The following is a 19,668-nucleotide window of genomic DNA, read 5'->3' as shown; positions in this document are numbered from 1 at the left end:
CTTTTAAATATACTCCAAAATGCCCATCAACCTTTAAGTAACATTTTGGTGAATTCCATGTCACACCATAACAGAAGTCAACACAGATGTTTATGGTTCTATTATTATTATTATTATTTAGAGAGAGAGAGAGAGTATGCACACACATGAGCAGGAAAGAGGGGCAAAGGGAGAGAGAGAAAGAATCTTAAGCAGATTCTACACTCAGCATGGAGCCTAATGCAGGGCTTGATCCCATGACCACAAGATCATGACCTGAGCTGAAATCAAGAGTCACCCAGGAACCCCAAGATGTTTATGGTTCTTAAAAAAAAAAAGCTATGATGGTATGCTTTGCAGGATGGTTAAATATTTTCATCATATAACTTTAGATGGCAAAAAATGAGATAACATATAAAAAATGTATTATTTTGATAGGTATTCAGGTAAAGTAACTTGAATGGCATTCTATAGAATTTGATTCCTAAATTAGCCCTGAAAGAGATTCCAAAAATGTTTTAAGCAATGGCAACATTGTTGGAGTGCATGGGTAAATGTCAAAGATGACAACTCTGAGGAACAATACTCTCTTAGATATACAAATTACAGTTTTCTTAAGTTTAGAAAGACAAAAATTAAAAATTTAGTAGTGATTACTTCTGAATGAAGAATTATGGTGCTTTCCCCACCTTTTCCTTATAACTCCTCTACTTTCCAAACTTCATATAATGGGCATATGTTACTTGAACATTTTGAAAAAATGTTTTCTCAAGCTCATGATATATTATGGAAAACTGAAAAGGGTTTGGAATCAGACAAACTTGGGTTCAAATCCTGCTTTAGTTTGGTGCCCTCAGATGAGCTACTCAGCAGACCAAGTTTGTACATCAAATGGAAATAATGACACATGCCTTGAGGCACCATGTTGCTTACTAGAGGTGAGACATTATAAGTGCTTAGCACGGGGCAGGAGCCCACTGAATGATAATACTCTTCTATCCACAGCATACAAGGAAGGCAGGTCTTCTTGATAACAATAAATAAATTTGTTGGTGTTTATAAATTGTATTTCAGCCATTTGTTTACAGAAACACTGAGGGTTTTTAACAGGTAACTTTCAGAAATCTTCTAATAGTTAAAAGCTCCGAAGAAAAGTAGGAACAGGTCTATATCCTACTCTCCTTTCTATCACAAATATTAGGGTCCTACAAACTAAAACTCTTGGACTCATTTGCACACACTACGATGCTATGTTCAGAAATCCTCTGGTTGGGATGTGAGTTGAGAGAAGGGTTAAGGCAGACCCACTGGGGCACGGAGAAACCACAGCGATCACAATCAAGATCTTTTCCATTTTGTCATTCCTTATGATTAAATGAGCAAAATAAATTATGGGATTACTTAAATGAGGGCTGAGAGACAAGATATTTTATGGCTTTTTTAAAAAATGCTAGCTATGTTGATATTTTCATCCTATTCAGCTGAAGGTAGTTCCATCAGTTAAGTTTATGACAAAATATATGTACTCAACAAAATATGGCTGTTGGGGATATGTTGCCTTTGGATATATGTTGCTGTGCTTTGACTACAGGAAGAAATATTGATTTAACTGGCTTTAATATCAAGTCAGGTATTTGTTGACACGTGGAAATGAAAAATATCAAAACCAGGAAAAGCTTGATATATAGGTCAATCCCGTTTCAGCTCCCTCCAAGGGATTGTCCAAAGTCTACTGTTGTACTGGAGCTGTGTTCTAATGATGCCTGCTACAGTCACAGATAACATGAATTTTTGTTATAATGGGATTTGCTATATAAATGAATATTGGTATTGATTTTTATGTAGTATAATTTATTGTAGAAAGTACAACAAAAAAGAAAAGAAAAGAAAATCATTATGTATTTAACTTCTCTCTTTTCCCAACTCTGGAGGCATATGTTTCTTTCTACCAAAGATATATAATGTTCTCTCCCTTTCACTATCTGATTACTTCTTATTCCTCTCACAGTGCTTAGTACCGAGTAGACACTCAAGAAATAGCTGATGAAGAAACGAGCTGAATAAAATGTGATACCAAAGCAAATGAGGAAAATTCAAAACAGTTTCCAGTGTAAGAGAAATAAATTTAAAAATTTTTAACGTTTATTTATTTTTGAGAGAGAGAGAGAGAAACAGAGCAAGAGTGGGGGAAGGGCAGAGAGAGAGAGGGACAGAGAGAGAGGGAGAATCCGAAGCAGGCTTCAGGCTCTGTGTTGACAACTCAGACCCTGACATGGGGCTAGAACCCATGAATTGAAAGATTATGACCTGAGCTGAAGTCAGACACTTAACTGACTGAGGCACCCAGGTGCCCCGAGAAATAAATTTTAGAAACTGCTTCAAAATGAGTATAGCCAGCAGGCTGAGCCATTGCCAGCTAACATGCTCAAGGTGTCCGGGCATCTGTGAACCTTCAGTTGGCCCCCTATTGCTAAATGGTCATGAGACTTGTCTAAAATGTCCAGCACCCAGGCTCACACACTCCCATCACTGGGGGATGCCACAGAGCTATGTCAATGATTAATTACCTAAAACACCTTCATAAGAGTCCTATAGCCCTTCAGCCCTAGGACAGCTACTGATCAAATTCTGTCCTTCTAAAGGACTGAGAAAGGACCACCATGACTCTGCAATAAAAGGCAGAGAGACTGGCCAACAGCAGCCCAGGGAAAGGGGCTTAGCACAGCTCCAGGATTGGGAGTTACTTTCTTGCAGCCAGACTCAGAAGTATTTTCTGTGCCCTTAACCAGGACATGACCAGGTCTGGGGGATAAACCAAGAGAGACTACTGAAAAGCTTGCATAGACACTATCCAGTGTCTAAATTCTTAATTTCTTATTCTCTTCTTTTCCCCTCCAGCAACAATGATTAATAATCAAAGAATTTCCAATAGTTTTTTTATACAGCAATCTATTTGGAATGCGTTTTACTACCTGATAGTTTTTTCCTTGGAGTCTTCATTAAAAGCTACAATAATGCATCAAATATATAAGTTTCATGGGGCACCTGGGTGGCTCACTCGGCTGTCAACACAGAGCCTGATGCGGGGTTCAAATCCAGGAACCATAATATCATGACCTGAGCCGAACTAAGCCAACGCTTAACCGACTGAGCCACCCAAGTGCCCCAAAGTCTTACTGTTTTCTTTTTTTTTTTTTTTTTTTTAAATATTTACTTATTTTTGAGAGAGAGACAGAGACAGGGAGACAGAAAGACAGAACATGAACAGAAGAGGGGCAGAGAAAGAGGGAGAGACAGAATCTGAAGCAGGCTCCAGCCTCTGATCTGTCAGCACAGAGCCTGATGCAGGGCTCAAACCCACGGACCTTAAGATCATGATCTGAGCCGAAGTCAGATGCTTAACCGACTAAGCCACCCAGGTGCCCCCGTTTGAAAACATTTTAAAAGGTAAATCAGCTTCTCCTTGAGAGGGATGCCATTAATTAATAACTTGGAAACTCATCATAAAAGCATTTTTGAGTTAACCAAATGGTGTGCTCAATACATCTTAATCCTCCCTATGCCCTTTGCTTGTGCAATAGTCATCATCTGTTTTAGAGCTGAGGGAGTCGAGCATCAGAGACAGTAAAGCACTTTACCCAGGATTAGATGGCTACTATACAATGGAGCCACATCTTGACTCCAATCTGCAGATTCATATCCAATTCTCTGCTCACAGTTAAAACCTCACTAGCTGTACACAGAGCCCAAATTTACCTTGTTGGGCCCTTCCCAGCTAAGATATCACCATGGGGGACATACTCTCAACAGGTCAAATTGGTAGTCATGTTCTGTCAAGATTCAAACCTTTTTAGTTATTGAGCTATGGATGACACTCTTTGTCCCTTGCAAGAACTAAGATGACTTAAGGGAAACTGGAACAATTCTTAAGGTAAGAACGTGTAAGTTCAAAGGCTATAAAAATTCAAGAACTCAAAACCAAAGATAGCTTTCTTGACTAGACAATAGTTGGTTATAAAGTCTGCAACAAAGTACCTCTTCAATGTGAAATTTTACTACCAGGATTTTTTTTCTGTTCATTTTTACTAAGAACTGAAACCTACAAAATGACAAACCAGGGTTACCCTATTAAAAGACAACTTCAATTGTTCCTTTGTTCTAAGAAACTGTGTTAGGTACTGACTGGCAATATCTACACCTTGATCTTCATATTAATTATGCATTTTTCCTACAAAATTGACTGCCACACTACATGCTGTAAGTCAGATTTGAGAGCTGCCAAGATAAATGTTCCAAATGGCTGACTTTTTAAAGACAACTTGTCAGTTCACCAAATAATTCTGTGGGGGTTTATCCCAGTATATTCTGTCTCCCCTGTATGTATACTTACACCTTTAGCAAATATTACAGCTCTTTCCCAATGTATCGTCTTACAGCTAAAGCTAAAGATTTTTCCTTTCAACGCTTAATATACAAGTAATGAAACTTACAATTCCTTTTGACACCATCAATTTACTTTGGCTATTATTATCACTTAATTCCTACACTGATTTATACGAAATACTCTGATTCCTAGGGAGAGAATTCTGGCCTAGTCCATACAACTAAAACAAGGACGACTTTTGTGTTATTGACCAAATAAATATTTTCTTCCCTGAGGTTTGCTTTCATCACATAATCATATCAATGTCTTATTTCCTTTAGTTAACACTTTATTTTAATGAGGTTTGATTCCAAAACATATAAGCACATACGCATACAAGAGGTACTATATTGAGTAAGCCAAGAGTTCCAGCCAAGTGTCCTATCTCTTACGTGGTACCAAGTGACAGTTTGTAAAAAGCACAATGGTAACTATTCATTCCGCCAGCCTTAAAAGGACAGGCGTGAACTGCATGCCAGAATGGAAAAGCTTAAGCTTTGAAATCAGACAGCTGGCTTCAAATACCATCTCTACTACTACTATCTCTGTGACCTTGGGCAAACTACTTATTTCCCCTCACAGCTTTTTCATCTGAAAAATGGGGGTAACAGACTTGCCTCAAAGGGGTTATTATACAACCTGGTATATTACTATACACAAAGGAAATGTTCGTTTTTTTCCCCCATCTCTCTATAAAATGCAATTAGTGATTCATTTTGAATCTGTTGTCTATGCACAAAAAAATAATGTAAAGGATATTAATGCTTCGTGCTCTTATGATGGCAAAGAACTGAAATGGTCTAAGCATAGGGAAATGACTACATTAAAGTATATTCATATATTGAAATGTATGCAGTCATTCTAAATATTTTTCTAAGAATATTTTATGACAAGGAAAATTGCTCTCATAGAATTTAAGGAAAACAGACAAGAAAGCCTATATAATGATAACAGCTCACATTTACTGAGCATTGACTATGAGTCACGTACCATGCTATGTACTTTTACATGCATTACCTTAATAATTTTTAGAGTAAACCTACTAGATATTATTATTATCCCCATTTTATAGAAGAGACTAAAATTTTGATAGTTTGGACAATTTATAGTCACTATATAAAGTAGCATGGCCAGTACTGGAATCTCAAACTGTCTGATTCCAAAGTGCTGTTAACACTAGGTTACACTGATTCTTCAATACAAACACACACACACACGAATGTATACATGCATACATACTCAGATCCACACACAAATGCGTATCTGGAAGGAAAACACACCAGATGCTAGCAATGACAATCTCTGAGTGGTAAAATTTTAGTTGACTTTTAATTATTTTTTATCCACTCTAGAATCTTTTCCAAATTCAGTGAGTATGCATTGTTTTTATAATCAGAAAAAAATTTTCAAAGAAGAAAATGTGTGAGAGTACTTTGTAAAATGTGAAGTATTACACAAATACTAGTATTTTTACGAAGCCATAGACTTATAGATTTGACTTATAGATTCAGTGCTAGTATTCCTTTAAATTATTTTTTCTTTCCCAAAGTCCAAGGTAAAAAGCATGTAAAAAACTATTTTGAGGGTCACCTGGGTGGCTTAGCTGGTCAAGCATCTGACTCTTAATTTCAGCGCAGGTCATAATCTCACAGTTGTGTAATCAAGGCCCAGAACTGGCTCTGCATTAGGCGTGGACCCTGCTGAAGGTTCTCTCTCTCCTCCCTCCCCCCACTGCATGCACAAGAGCATGCACATGCTCGCTTGCTCTCTCTTTTAAAAAGAAAAACTGTTTTGAATATGAATACAGCCAAATGTAGTACAGGAAGCACCATATGTATATTTGACAGACGTTTGATATTAATACAAAAACTCAAAGAGCTTGTCGGGTGGGGGGGGGAGGAATCTTTCAAATAATACAGAATTTTCCACTTAGTGAAAACACATCCATTAGTGACATGATGCCATCAGCGCCTTCCCTGTCATGGTCATGTTAACTGATACTGTCATGGAGCCATTTACGTAGACACCAGCACACTGTTTGGACATGCCTCAGCCTGATTACTGTCTACCCCAGAAGGTGTGAATATAATGATGTGTTGGAGTGACACCTAAGGAGTGATTTCCTGTCACACTACTGGTACATTTTCAGAGCTTATAAAGAGAACTGAATGATGTACAAAAAAAGCAATTCCTTTGAACCAAACAAGTTCATATGAATTGAAATTACAGATGAGGCATGAAATTATTTTACAGAATTGTTCTATTTAAATTAAATTTAAAATAAGATTATTTAGATATGCTTTTAGTAAATTTTTCAAAAGAAAAATACCATTGAAAAGTAACCCCAAATTAATCTTGTTTCACTTCAAAATAGAGGTTCTAAGATTGGCAATAAGTGGATCATCAATGATAGCATTACTTAGGCATTTGACTAAATATTTCCTGACTCTATCTTCTTAGACAGCCTGAGGAGAAGAAGGAAACACAAATTAAAGATTATTAGAAGGAAGGAAGGAAGGAAGGGAGGGAGGGAGGGAGGAAGAAGGAAGGAGAGAAGGAAGAAAGGAAGGAAGGAAGATTAACAAAATTCACATATTGATGCCAAGTCCTGGTCAACATTTTATCAGTGAGAAAGTACAATTCTCAAATGCGTAATTAATAGTAAGTGAAAGAAGTACCACTAATAAATTGAATTTAAAAATTAGAATTCAAAAAAGTCTTGTTAGAATAATAATTTGACCAAAAGGGACAATATGTAACAAGGATAAATGTAAAATCACCTCCACAGGTTCACATGATTAACTGCACAAGCACAGAGTAAGGGAGACTTGGCTTTGTAGTAGTTAAGAAAAGACTTGGAAATTTTATTTTACTTTAGTGACAAACTAATAATGTGCTGGCCCAGGTTTAAAATGGAAGCTAGTACAATATTTGACTAAATTAATACAAGAAGGGTGCCCTGAACAGGGGAGTTTCCTACTGCTCAGAGAACTCTGGAGGAGGGAGTGGAGTTGAAAATTCTCGCTTTTAAAGCAGCATGGGCAGAGCAGTGGGTAACCAGGCAAAACAGGATGGGAAATTTCAGTTGAAAGAGCTGGGACCACGGATGCCTGAAAAGAGAAGACTCTGGGTAGGAGGTCCAATAGCTCTGGTCAAATATTTGAAGAGCTACCACACAGAAGGTGTCTATTCTGTGGCACTCCAACGGGTGACAAAAGACAAATGGGAAGCTGCAGGGAAGCAGATTTCAACTCTTGTCTGCCTGTGCTTCATGAGTACTGGTCCAACCACACATGAGACCAGGTCCAAATCTTAAGGCGCTTAAGATCTGGAAGCATTGTGATGACTGTCAAACTTCCTCAGTATAGCAAAATTGTGAAGTCCTCATTCCTGGTAGTGTTCAAATGGCAGCTGGCTGACTGGGATACCACGGAAAGGAATCCTGCATTGGGGGGTGGGGGGCATTAAACCATAGCACCCACTATCCTTCCAATGCGAATTCCATGCTTCTAATTTCACATTAGTAACTTTCATGAAGATAGTCCTAGGACATTTATGTATGCAATATCTAAAAATGCCTGCCTTAATAAATGAGAAATAACTATAAATTTAAATGCAATCTGGAAGAGTCCAGAAGGTGAAATTCTACCAAAGTTTGAAAATTATAAATTAATGTTGTCATGGCAACCTTAGTTGATATCATCCATCGCAGCTGAAACAGTTCTTGCTCTGGGACTATCAAAACAATAAGTGAGTTTATATATTCAATGCCACAAACCAGCAGTAAATAATATTTTTAATGCTTTTATTTTTAATTTTGGGGGCAGCTGATTTGCATTTTCTCCTTAAGAGTTTACAATTTTCACATGACACTATACTGAGGCTATGGTATTACAGTGGGGAGAGGTCAATTGCATCAAGAGCTGAGGAAGTCACTGAGAGCCCCATGTGTGCACTGAATTCAGTCCACTATTCAGACCTCACAGGGGAAATAAATAGAAAGGACAAAGACCTTCTAGATCAGGACATTAGCAGCCGCAATAGCCAGCATAACATCTTCTACTTTTCCCTTAAAAGTTATAGGACCGCCCACATTCCTATAATAACATTCATCGATCAGAAGTGGCAGTATGTCTAATCAGACTATTTCACTGCTGTTTACAGCACTTCAATAAATGCGTATTCTCAGCTATGTATTAGCAATCACTATAACATATGAAAGTCAGCCCACACTGAGAACAATATTGCCTCCAATCAAAACCACTCTTTCCTCAGTATACTAAAGCTTTTCCTCCCTTCTTGCAAGCAACAAAGACTACAACAAAAGAACTTTCCAAACACCCACAGTTAAGGAAAGAATGGCTCCAACAAAATGAGTGTGAAATCTGTCCCTGGTGTCTAATTTGTATATGAATCTTCCTTTTCAGGGTATTTTAGTGACTTCCTTTATTTGTAATGTATCAGTAAAGAATAGAAATAAAAGTTTATTTTGATAGTAGTGCACTGGCTATTCAGAGATTCAAAAACTTGCTTTGTTTATTCTTACATTATCCTGGCAGACGATGTAAACAAGCCTTTTTTCCATGCCTTCATGCTGTACTCATAATCCCAGATGAATACTTTCACAAATGCAAACCATTAGGTAGGACTGGCCTTAAGCAAACCGTGAAGGGAACTTCCTTATGGTCCTTTTTCACCCCTGGATGGGTAAAATCGGGGCCCCTTGACCCAGATTGCTTTTTCTCTTCCTTATCAGTTTCAGGGAAGGGTCTATAAAATGATTCAACCTAAGGAGCACACATCTAACAAGCTTACATTACCACTTCCCTAGTGTTTGCATTTTAGGCCCTGCTTCTGGGCACTTTATATCTTGTTTTATTTAGCTGTAACAAAACAAGTGGGTATTATTAATTTCACTTCATATATACGAAAACGGAGACCTAGAAGATTAAATAATTTAAATAATATAGACAGCCAATTACATAAGTCAAAACCAAGTCTTTCAAGTGCCAAATTTGTCCTCTTTTTTCCGATAAACTGTATTGATCTTAGGAAAGGGAACAGAGTTTGTATAATGTAGGCTTTCACATATTAGAGAGCAGGAAAGAGAAGCTGTTGATATTTGAAGTGCCCTTTCCAGTAGTACAGATTCTGAAATCACACCATGAAGGCTATCTTTCTTTCACATCTACACGTGAGACTATACTTCCCACAGGAGACGAACAAGTGGATGTATCATAATTTAGGAAAAGCAGCCCTATCTTTGCCTTCCCCTTCTCTTCCCAAGTTGCACATATGGTACAAATGCAACCCAGAGCCCAGTGACGCAGCTCATTAATAAGCAGTGCTCAGTGTAATGGGTCTGGAACCAGCTAACAGCCAGTATCCAGGCAAGCTATTCAAACATCTACCAAACTGAGTTTCCTGCCCATTGCTGGCAGGTGTTGGTATTGAAGAAGCCGGGAAGGGAGCAGCAGGGGACTTACCTTAAGGCTTATGTAGCTCAGCTGCAAGACTACTGTCATAAAGTGTGGAGATATATGATTGGACCGTCACCTAAGGCAACTTGGGATTCCTACATGAAAATGCAAAGCAGGAACTTGGGAATGAGGCAGACAAAGTGAAACCTGAGACACAAAGTGATTAAAATGTGGTTACCCAAGAATGAGGCTGAGCTACGGCTTCCTAGGTAAATTGCCTGGGCAAGGCAAACTGCAGAGTCCCTAAGGTACATACGCAAGGGAGTGGCAACCCTCCCGCAAAGAGCCTACACTGGTCCCACATCCTGCAGATGGGGGAGCAATAACCACATTGACTTGGTCACCATTTTTCTCAGGCCATCTTCTGTAGATACAGGGCTTTCAAACTTTTCTCTTTAGCACATGAAACTTTCTCCTTACGTGGACTAATGCATAATATGCAGACACAAAGAAAAACAACTGCTAAAGGGGATTCTCCCCCTGAAATAAAGGGCTTGACAGAACAATCTGCAAAAGACCAGGAGAGAAGGCGCTGGGTCACTCTGCCTATGAGACTTCACTGGAATCTGAATCCTGCTGAACCTTTATCATGATAGTTATGGTTTCTTCCCCTCAGCTGCAGGTATCTCCCTCTCGCTCTAACTCGGTAAACTCTGGTTTCTATCACGGGTTGGCTTTTCCACTGTGAAAACATAAAGCTCTGTGTATCTCCTAGGACACATGTTATCTTCTGGGTCTTCTGACTACCTGTATGCCCTTTCTCAAAGCCTGTTGGGCCATCTGATCCACAGATCTGACAATACTGCTGCTCTTAGTATTGTCAGTGCTCTACCAACACTTGTTTGGTACATCACTCTGATGCACAATGACTCTATGCCATACGTATTGTTAAGGCTCAAGACCCACTGGTTCATAAGTTTGCTCAGAATACTAGAGCTAAACAGTGGGGGAGCTGGGCCTTGGCCCACCAAGAGGGATCAGTGGCAAGATGCAGCATCTCAGGGACCTAGGCGAGGTTCTCGGTGCTCCATCTGGTGCCACATAAATGGAACGCTTCTCAGGAATGTGACTCCACTTGCCCTTCCCTTGCTCCTACTGTTTATCTCAAATCTTCCCTCTACTACACATGTATCCCTGCTTCTCACTCCTGACAGAGACTGGGTAGGCCCAGGGAGACAGATGTGCTTTAATCATGATTTCAGCACAGTGCACATTGTATGCATGACTCCTGGCTGTAGCATTCACAATCTGTCTCTTTGATTCCAAATCTTATCTAAAGCACTTTGTATCTCTGGATTTAAGAAACTGAGCAATTGTTGCTTCTCTATACCTGTAGGACTGACTTAATCATTCAACAAGCTCATGGGCTTGGCTCCTACAGGATGTATCCCCTGGGAATGAGGAGATGTTCTATAACAATGCTGTCTGAAAGAACTAAAACGAGAGCCACACAGGCAATTTAAATGTTTCTAGTAGCCATGTTAAAAAAAAAAAAAGGTGAAAATAAGTATGTGAAATTAATTTTAATAATATATTTTATTTAAATTACTATATCCAAAATATTACTGCTTCAATACATAATCAGTATTTAAATCTTTTAATGAGACATTTCACATCTTTTTCTCATACCAAGTCTTTGAACTGTGGTGTATTTAACTCTCACGGAACATCTCACATATATCAAGTGCTCTGCAGTCACACGCAGCTAGTGGCTACAGTACTGGATAGCATAGCTCTATAATCTCTTCTCTGTTCCCATCTTTCCTCTCATTCCTTTCCTATAACAACTCATTTCCTCTAGTAGGGATGCTATGGGCAGGGGCAGGGACCAGGGTCGTTAGAGAAGACTTTGATACACACACGAAGGGAGAGCCCAGATTACAAAGGAGCTTTTGTGCCATGCTAGGGAGCTTAGATTTTATCCTGGAGACTGCTTCTCTGACTCTGCCGAAGGATTTTAAGCAGCAGAGAGTCGTGATCAAATTTGCCTTTTAGAAAGGCAGCAGTGTGGGGAACGGATTGGAGGCAGGCCAGGCAGAAGGCAGAAAGACCAGCTATGAGGCCACTGCAGTAATCCTCAAGAGAAGTGATGAGGGCCCGAACTAAAGCAGTAATGGGGGTAGTGGTCTTGACAGGTCAGAGCAGATTCCAAGGAGATTGAGAAAGATGGCTTCTACAGGCCTTGGTGATCAATGAAAGGTAGGGGCTGAGGAAGGGGGAGGGATCCAGAATGACTCCCACATTTAAAAACTGATGAAGTGAGTTTCACTGGGAGAGAAAATACATTAGGAATATGCTGTTAATGGACATCAGGAGAGAGGAATGCCTCAGAAAACAAGTGGGTAAAGTTTCAAGTAGCAGAGAGTGATCACAAAGGCACACAGGTCAAAAATCAGAAGAGAATCCTGGACAAAGAAAGGATCTGCCGGTTTGAAGGTCAGAGGTAGTCATCGTGACAGGACAGGACTGTGGGGGGTTGGAGAGAAAGGGGAGAAGGGGAGGTGCAGGTACTGTGTTAAGAACAGGTCCTTCTAACAACAGCAATGGGATGGAACACAACCAGACCAAGACAGAAGGGGCCAAGGTGATTTTGCTGGTCATGTCTTTTGTTTTTATAAAAAATGAGAAGACTTGTGCACGTTAATGCACTAAAAGAAAAGGTTGGTTGAGACCCTAAAGAAAAGAGAGATAATGCAACAAGGTCCCTGAGGAAGCAAGAGGGGACATTGTCCAGAGAGATTAGCCTCTGACTAAAGAGAATAAAGGGAAGAAAAGGTGTGAGGAGGAAGAACCTGCCATTTATAAGGAAGATCTAACATTACCGTTGCAAAACTATTTTTATTTAGAAATAGAATGAAATATAACTACACAGGAAGGCTTTTTAAAAACGTTAATTTATTTTTGGGAGAGACAGGGTACGAGTGGGGGAGGGGTAGAGACAGAGAGGGAGACACAGAATCTGAAGCAGGCTCCAGGCTCTGACCTGCCAGCATAGAGCCGGATGCAGGACTCAAACTCAAGAACCAAGAGATCATGACCTGAAACGAAGTCCAACATTTAACCAACTGAGTCACCCATGCACCCCATATTACACAGGAAGGCTTTTTAAAAATAGTCCTACATGTCATGTAAAAAATCAGATAAATACTGAACACAGAAGTCACTAGTCTTCTGGAGCCCCAGCTTTGTGGTCTTGGTATACTACCAAGATTTTCGCATACCTTTTTACTCTACCTAAATCACCTCAGTTTACTCGGGAGAGCCATAGCAGTTGTTTATAGCTTGTGGCCTCTCTGGTTGGTCAGTATCTGTGCTGAACTGATAGGTAAATATTTCTGTATCACCACGCGTTACCTGGCAGAGCGGTGTAAGAAAAAAGCCCGGGCTTAGGGGGGTCAAACACCAGACTCCTCCGCAACATATCAACTATGCAGATTAAGTCAAATTATGTAACATTCCTTACTTCAGTGTTTTCCTCTTTTAAAAGGTACATAATCCCTACCTTGCAAGATAACCCTGAGGTTTAAATGAGATAATCAATAAGTGATACCTATCACGATGGTGATAATTATATTCACATTGTTCTAAATTTCTAGCATTGGGCCCTGCTGCTGCTGAATCTGTGCTTTGCAATAATCAACATCTTGATCCCTAAGGAGAATTATACCACCAATCCTACTGTTAGGAAGGGTCCTTAAAAATCCTAATGGCACCTGGGTGGCTCAGTCAAGAACATCCAACTCTTGATTTCGGGTCGGGTCATGATCTCAGGGTTCGTAGGATCGAGCCCTGTGTCAGGCTGCATGCTGACAGTATGCCGCCTGCTTGAGATTCTCTATCCCTCTCTCTCTGTCCCTCCTCAGCTTGCTTGTGCACGTGTTCTCTCTCTCTCTCTCAATAAATAAACTTAAAAATAATCCTAATAGCCATCTGATGCTTGTGTCCTTTCTTCATCACAGTACATATTCAGTCTCAGCCCTCAGATGCACAGCTGACATCTACTCTACACCTACCTCGCTACTCAACCTTTCTAGGCTTCATTATCACTCTTCAGGAAAACGGAAGTAATAAAAGTATGTACTTTAGAGCACTGTTTTGAGGAAAAAAGGAGAGAAGGCATGTATGTAAATGAGACACTGCGTATTATAGCATGTGCTTGAATACATTTAGCCATGGGGGGGTGCTTAGCCACCTCATGAACTAGCACACTTCTCATAAAAGGACCACCTTTCTTACACTGACCCCAAATCTGTCTTCCCTGAAACTTAAACCTATCAGTCCTAGTTTTACAGATCATGGGAATACTTCTACAGAATGAGAGCTAGGGTTCTGTGTAACAGTATGTTTACTCATTTATTGAGCTCTCCTGGGTGCACTGGGCAGTGTCTCATAGGTGAATGACTTCTTGAGATCACAATCGGGGCAGACTTCTCCCTATGTAGAGCACTATGAAGGTTTCAACCTTCAGCTGTGTCTCCATATTGCAGGAGACCTTTTTGAGCATTCTGAGCAAGTTGGATGCTACCCAGGAATGCACCGGTTATATTGCTTACAAGATTTATTTTGTGCTTTATGTCATGGTCAGTTCAGCACTTGGCACCAAAAGTAATTATTGCAGGGATCTGTATATGCTTTAAGTTTCATTATTGAACACTGCAGCTTACCAAAGCCCAGGAGAGCTCTGGTGGGGTGTCAGCTTAGGAGCAGTGGCAGTGTAATAGAGTACTGATACTGGAGTCAGAACTCTAGAAGAGGCCTGCCCTGCACTACCCCCACACCCAACCACCATTCTTCTACCCCTACATTCCCAATGATAGCTACTGAAATCTTTCAATAAACAACTCAAGATCCCCACCACCTCCCAGGAAAGGGAATTTTCCCCTCTGAGCTCTTAAACCTTTATTTCTAGGATACATGTGTCATTTCTCCTGTTAGACTATAAACTCCTTCCTGGCAAAAAAAGTGTCTTGTACAAAGTGAGTCTTATTGAAGGTTTGAAGAATTAAATTTTGTCCTGAATATAATACGATGGGTGCCAACTCTTCCCTACCTTACCTTTCATCCTCACATGGATCCCCAGATGATTTTTTTTTTAATTTACAAGGAAGTTTTAAAATGAAAGCTTGGACAGCTCTGCAATACAGTCTGGGATTTTATGGCCGATTAGCTAAACTTTTATTTAACTGAGAACTCTAGCCTAATTGTTTTATGTATAAAATACTGGCATAAAGCCTGAATGCTTTTATTTTTTGCTCACTACTGGGACTCATCACTCCACCTTAAAATAACGACAGCCTCCTTAATTCCAACTCACAACTGCCAGCCTCCATCATTATCTTGAGTCTGGAAAATGCCGAGGCCTCAGAATCTCACAGCTGATGAATGGAGAAGCTGATTAGAACCACGGAAGAAAAATGGGAAAAAAACTCCTTGACAGATGCCTTCTTCAAATGCCTGTTCCTTTTACCCAATGTCAACATTAATTTCTATGTTAACGAATATTTATTGAGGTCATGACTAGGTGTCAAGCTGCAAGCTAGGCTCTGGGGACACAATGGTGAGCAGTACACATGCAATATGAAAGCTCGTCATTTAGAAAAAATTCACCCTTATGGTTTACTGACTCTACTGGTATACTTATCAAGAGCTTCCTACGCCAAGGCCCTGTAGATGGTTCAAGGGTAGCATGCAAGGTAGAACAGTGCCCTCAAGGAACTTTCAGTATAGTTGGAAAAGCAAGAATTAAGCATACAAGAGCACAGAAGAGTGTCTGATGGTCTAAAGGGAAGGCGCAGACAAAAGGGCAGAAGAAGAAACCAATAAGTAACATGATGAGGCTGACTTTAACTTTGAAATAGTTGTTAGGTTAGAGGAGAAAGGGAAAGAAATGTCCTAAAAGGCAGAGCATGAACAAAAAGGTACAAAGTCGTCTTAGAAGGGCAGTGAGATCCAATTACCAGAAACAGAAGGTTCATGTTGGAAAGGACTAGAAAATAAAGTTGGTAAGCCAAATTTGGGCAAGACTGTAAAGTACATTCAAACCGGGTTGAGAGGCAGAACTAAAGGCAAGGGCATGGAGAAAGTATATGAACTAGTGGAAAGAGTACTGGCTTTCGAATCAGATAAACCTGAGGTCAACACAGCCTTCCAGCAAGACTATCCTTGGAAAGAGTTCTAAGGAGAAGAGTTTAGGAAAGCTGATGTGGTAGGAGCACACAGAGTGGGGAGAACTCAATTAGTGAAAGACCGAGGTACAGCTCACTCTAATCATCCTAGAACAGAGATGGCCATGGACCTGGGCTATCCAGGAGAGTGAGGAATGCAGAGGATATATGCAGACTGGTTCAGAGAAACCATTACAAAGGAAAAGTTAACAGACCTTGATACACAGTATGAAAGAGGGAGGAGCACAGTATGAAAGAGGATGGTCACTGGGTCTGAAGTCCGGGTGATGAAGAAGAACAAGGAAAGTCTTTTCATTGTGAAAGGAATAGGTTTAGCAAAGAATATGAAAAGTTTGTTATCAGGCATACAGCCTTTAGTTTGACAGCAAGACATGCACCATGAAAAGTCTATTAAACAGGTGCATAAATGGGAACAGAGTTTGTGTCTATACTAGAGACAAAAATTTGTATGCTATACAAATAGGTGAGACCATTTAAGAAAAAAAGTTTTTAAGTTTTTATTTATTTAAGTACTCTACACCCAACGTGGGGCTCAAACTCACAACTCTGAGATCAAAAGTCGCATGCTCCTCCGACTGAACCAGCCAGACACCCCACATTTAAGAATTTTTTATTAGAAAATAAAAATACTAGCTATTAAACAAAAACAATGGGAATGACATAAATAGTAGAGAGCAATACGTCATCACAGACTATTATTCTTAGCTATGGTCCTTAGGGGATCCTACCCATTACCACAACACTGAACGAATAAACTTCTGGAGAAATTCGACATATGGCCTATTTACATAACAAGCATCACAACTCCAAATTAGCCATTTTGATGTGTCAAGGAAATAACACCTTCATAGCAGACTACTTCAAAAAAGGAAAGAAAAAAGAAAGGTTTGTTTTTCTTCTATAATTATGTGTACTGGGTTTTTAACTGTTTGTATCATGAAAATCGTATTTTAATTGTGTGATTACACTCTAAGGCAGAACAGTGATGGAATGAATTGATTAGTTGAATTATGCACAATCATTCAGAAATCAATAAACAGCCTCCATCACTTAAATCTTTCCATATTATATATCTTCCCTCATGTCCTGTGCCATGCTTATAAAAGCTGCTATGCTGTGCACAAAAATTGTAACACATATAATTATCACAGTCAGGAAAGGGTCTACAGAACAGGACAGGGCGGTGAGCAGGTAATATCTGTCTATTGTATGCAAAACCCACTCTACTTCTAGCATGTGGCCAGACAGGTAGTGGCAGTCTGGATCTTATTATCCGCAACCTCAACTTCTTCCATTTTATCAAAACTGTAACCAAAAGTTCGTGTCCTAGCTTACATCATGAGACGCTGATTAAAATTATGTAAAGAAAATAGAGACTTATCAGGTGCCTTTCACACATAAACCATAAGTGCATATTCACTGTTAATGACAGTACCATTCTATGATCACAGACTGAGAAACTGATAAAACTTAGAACCAAAAATGAGACATGTCTAAAGCTTAACTTCTTACTGCGAGTATTTCCATCTGCAGAGCAAAATTGATCTAGGAGATGCTTCCGACTGGTAGCACTTCAAAGACTGCAATGGTGTGGCCTAAGCATTTTCTTTCCCTGATCATTATGAGGTGGTGGAACAGCTTTACAGGCCCATAGATACCCATTCCCACAATGACCACTTGAAAAACAGTGGGAACACAGAAACAGATCAATTTAAGACTTTCATTAGGGAGCTCCCTAAAACAACATGAATACAAAAGGAGTCTTGACTGTCTAAATTAGTACATTAAACTAAGTTGATTCCTGGGAAATAATTGAATATTTTCAGAGGCAGGAATTAAAGAAAGAAAAAATTGCCAAGGTACTCCTTTCCCAGATGTGGAGTTTTTGCTATCTTCTTAAATGTTCTCTGCATTCAAGTCATTTGTATTTTTATGCAAATTATCTTTGAGGCTAGGTGTGTGTGTGTGTGTGCGCGTGTGTGTCTGTGTGTGTGTGTAAAGCCACACAGATACAGGATTTGATATATTTTACATTCTGTTCCTCCATAAAATAGGTTTTAACAAAGCCTGAGTTAATCCAAAACACTAATTAGAGACCACAGCAATGTTTGCCTTGTTCAAATAGAAAAATCATTCCCAAAGTTGATTTTGCCCCAGTTAAAGATTCAATAAATATTAACATACACAGGTATTATTTAACAGTACAGTTACTTGATAAAACTGCCCCCATACATACAACACACTGCTTTCCAGCTGAATGATACAGTTTTATAAACCCAATGAAATACTTTATCCAGAAGGCAACCTTAGTCTTTATTTTCAGAGAATCTGTCACAATAATTGATTACTTGAATATTTTCTTTTTCAGAATGAAGCAATTTCTGACTTCCTGTCCTTTTTTCCCCCCCTGCCATATTGCATATCTGCTTAATCTCTAGAAAACAAAATTAATCAGAATGGCAATGAATTGTTCCTCTAAGGCAAACTAAAACCATGTCATAAAGGTCACACAACCATACTCTTTCAAATACTGGAATAAGCCTCTTTCTCAGCACAGGTTCTAAAATGTCTTTCTTTTTTTTTTTTTTGAGAGGGCTAGTAAAGTTTTCAACATTTAAATTTTTTAAGTAAGTGAAAAATATTACATATAACATTTCACGTAAAGGAAGAGGCTGCGTTTGAAGTTAAAGGTTTTTCACTAGTTCTCAAGCTACAGATTCTGTAATACACTGACAAGAAAATGCTGTACCGAAAGAATCTTTACAGTGTCAGGTCTCCAAAACCTTGACATCCGCTGAAACCGGGACTGCTGGGAACTGAAAGCTCACGAAGTTCACAAACACACACACCCCCAACCCCCCAAGAACGGGAAGCCTCCGCTTGCGAAGATGGGAAGCCTCGGTCGCGTCTCTGTCCAGGTAAAGTCTCAGCCCTTCACCTCCTACATCTGCAGTAAGTATTAACAGCCCAACAGAGTGCGAGCGAGCAGGGCCTGTCGTCCGAGACACCCGAAGTCTAGCGTGCTGAGGGCGCGAGGAACGCTCTCCGCGTCTCTGAAACCGCCTCCTTGGGATTCAGTCCGCCGCCTGCGGACTCGGGTCCACAAGCGCGGACCTCTCCGTCCCGCGGCCGGGTCGCCCGGCGTCTATCCGCGTCACCCCGCCTGCCATCGCGGCGACTTCGCGGACACCGCATCCCGCTCCCGCTGGGCGCCAGAACGCGGTCGAGGGCGGGCTGGTCCCGGCTGAGGCGGGCAGCTCCGCGGCTCCGAGCGACGGAGGAGGGCGGCGGGTGGCCGTGGGTCTCACTCCGCCCCGCGAGTGGAAGGGNCGCCCCTCAGTGTCACTCACCCAGGCGCACACACCCCGAGCCGGCGCCCCTCGCTCCCGCTCGCACACACAGCGCGCTGCTCACGCCTTCTCGGGTTTTGTATCTGCTCACACGCACGTTCTGACACAGATGCCTTCCCTCCACACGCCCTCCCTAGCTCCTTTTCCCACCCCACTTTCTAGAAGAATCCCCGTACAGCTTCCGCACTTCGCTTGCTTGCCCCACACCTACCTCCTCGCCTTTCCCCAATCCTCCACCTCACTTAAACTGG

The 19,668-nt window shown here is 40.4% G+C and overlaps 1 protein-coding gene across 3 annotated transcripts in view; it reads right to left on the bottom strand.

Annotated features, from left to right (window-relative positions):
• The window catches only part of SPATS2L (spermatogenesis associated serine rich 2 like), a 170,121-nt gene extending 150,453 nt beyond the window's left edge, over window positions 1–19,668 (bottom strand). Inside the window, exon 1 of one of the 3 annotated variants that reach the window (XM_077747593.1) lies at window positions 19,629–19,668. The gene's annotated coding sequence lies outside the window, so the exon portion shown is untranslated. Of the gene's footprint in view, window positions 1–19,417; window positions 19,487–19,628 lie in introns of those variants that run through there. The other 2 variants (XM_077747592.1, XM_077747591.1) reach the window with 2 other exon arrangements.

Source organism: Crocuta crocuta, unplaced genomic scaffold, assembly GCF_008692635.1.
Source record: "Crocuta crocuta isolate KB4526 unplaced genomic scaffold, BGI_CrCroc_1.0 scaffold159, whole genome shotgun sequence".
In the NCBI taxonomy this organism is placed as follows: domain Eukaryota; kingdom Metazoa; phylum Chordata; class Mammalia; order Carnivora; family Hyaenidae; genus Crocuta; species Crocuta crocuta.
This window is presented reverse-complemented; position numbering and strand designations above follow the sequence as displayed.